This window comes from Sander lucioperca, chromosome 19 (assembly GCF_008315115.2).
Source record: "Sander lucioperca isolate FBNREF2018 chromosome 19, SLUC_FBN_1.2, whole genome shotgun sequence".
NCBI lineage: Eukaryota > Metazoa > Chordata > Actinopteri > Perciformes > Percidae > Sander > Sander lucioperca.
The window spans coordinates 5,433,401-5,435,900 of NC_050191.1; the positions used below are offsets into that span (position 1 = coordinate 5,433,401).

General features: G+C 23.0%; 1 protein-coding gene across 5 annotated transcripts in view; it reads left to right on the forward strand.

Annotated features, from left to right (window-relative positions):
• cdc42bpb (CDC42 binding protein kinase beta (DMPK-like)) overlaps window positions 1-2,500 on the forward strand; it is a 57,884-nt gene that overhangs the window by 4,410 nt on the left and 50,974 nt on the right. The gene's annotated exons all lie outside the window — the stretch shown is intronic.

Genomic DNA, 2,500 nt, shown 5'->3' on the forward strand with positions numbered 1-2,500 from the left:
ATATACTATCTATAGCTTTATACATATACTATCTATAGCTTTATACATATACTATCTATAGCTTTATACATATACTATCTATAGCTTTATACATATACTATCTATAGCTTTATACATGTACTATCTATAGCTTTATACATATACTATCTATAGCTTTATACATATACTATCTATAGCTTTATACATATACTATCTATAGCTTTATACATGTACTATCTATAGCTTTATACATATACTATCTATAGCTTTATACATATAGCTTTATACATATACTGTCTATAGCTTTATACATATACTGTCTATAGCTTTATACATATACTATCTATAGCTTTATACATATACTGTCTATAGCTTTATACATATACTATCTATAGCTTTATACATATACTGTCTATAGCTTTATACATATACTATCTATAGCTTTATACATATACTGTCTATAGCTTTATACATATACTATCTATAGCTTTATACATATACTGTCTATAGCTTTATACATATACTATCTATAGCTTTATACATATACTGTCTATAGCTTTATACATATACTATCTATAGCTTTATACATATACTGTCTATAGCTTTATACATATACTATCTATAGCTATATACATATAGCTTTATACATATACTATCTATAGCTTTATACATATACTATCTATAGCTTTATACATATACTGTCTATAGCTTTATACATATACTATCTATAGCTTTATACATATACTATCTATAGCTTTATACATATACTATCTATAGCTTTATACATATACTATCTATAGCTTTATACATATACTGTCTATAGCTTTATACATATACTATCTATAGCTTTATACATATACTATCTATAGCTTTATACATATACTATCTATAGCTTTATACATATAGCTTTATACATATACTATCTATAGCTTTATACATATACTATCTATAGCTTTATACATATACTATCTATAGCTTTATACATATACTGTCTATAGCTTTATACATATACTATCTATAGCTTTATACATATACTGTCTATAGCTTTATACATATACTATCTATAGCTTTATACATATACTGTCTATAGCTTTATACATATACTATCTATAGCTTTATACATATAGCTTTATACATATACTATCTATAGCTTTATACATGTACTATCTATAGCTTTATACATATACTATCTATAGCTTTATACATATACTATCTATAGCTTTATACATATACTATCTATAGCTTTATACATATACTATCTATAGCTTTATACATATAGCTTTATACATATACTGTCTATAGCTTTATACATGTACTATCTATAGCTTTATACATGTACTATCTATAGCTTTATACATATACTATCTATAGCTTTATACATATACTATCTATAGCTTTATACATATAGCTTTATACATATACTATCTATAGCTTTATACATATACTGTCTATAGCTTTATACATATAGCTTTATACATATACTATCTATAGCTTTATACATGTACTATCTATAGCTTTATACATATACTATCTATAGCTTTATACATATACTATCTATAGCTTTATACATATACTATCTATAGCTTTATACATATACTATCTATAGCTTTATACATGTACTATCTATAGCTTTATACATATACTATCTATAGCTTTATACATATACTATCTATAGCTTTATACATATACTATCTATAGCTTTATACATATACTATCTATAGCTTTATACATATACTATCTATAGCTTTATACATATAGCTTTATACATATACTGTCTATAGCTTTATACATGTACTATCTATAGCTTTATACATATACTATCTATAGCTTTTTACATATACTATCTATAGCTTTATACATATAGCTTTATACATATACTATCTATAGCTTTATACATATACTGTCTATAGCTTTATACATATACTATCTATAGCTTTATACATATAGCTTTATACATATACTATCTATAGCTTTATACATGTACTATCTATAGCTTTATACATATACTATCTATAGCTTTATACATATACTATCTATAGCTTTATACATATACTATCTATAGCTTTATACATATACTATCTATAGCTTTATACATATACTATCTATAGCTTTATACATATACTATCTATAGCTTTATACATGTACTATCTATAGCTTTATACATATACTGTCTATAGCTTTATACATATACTATCTATAGCTTTATACATATACTGTCTATAGCTTTATACATATACTATCTATAGCTTTATACATATAGCTTTATACATATACTATCTATAGCTTTATACATGTACTATCTATAGCTTTATACATATACTATCTATAGCTTTATACATATACTATCTATAGCTTTATACATATAGCTTTATACATATACTATCTATAGCTTTATACATATACTATCTATAGCTTTATACATATACTATCTATAGCTTTATACATATAGCTTTATACATATACTATCTATAGCTTTATACATATACTGTCTATAGCTTTATACATATACTATCTATAGCTT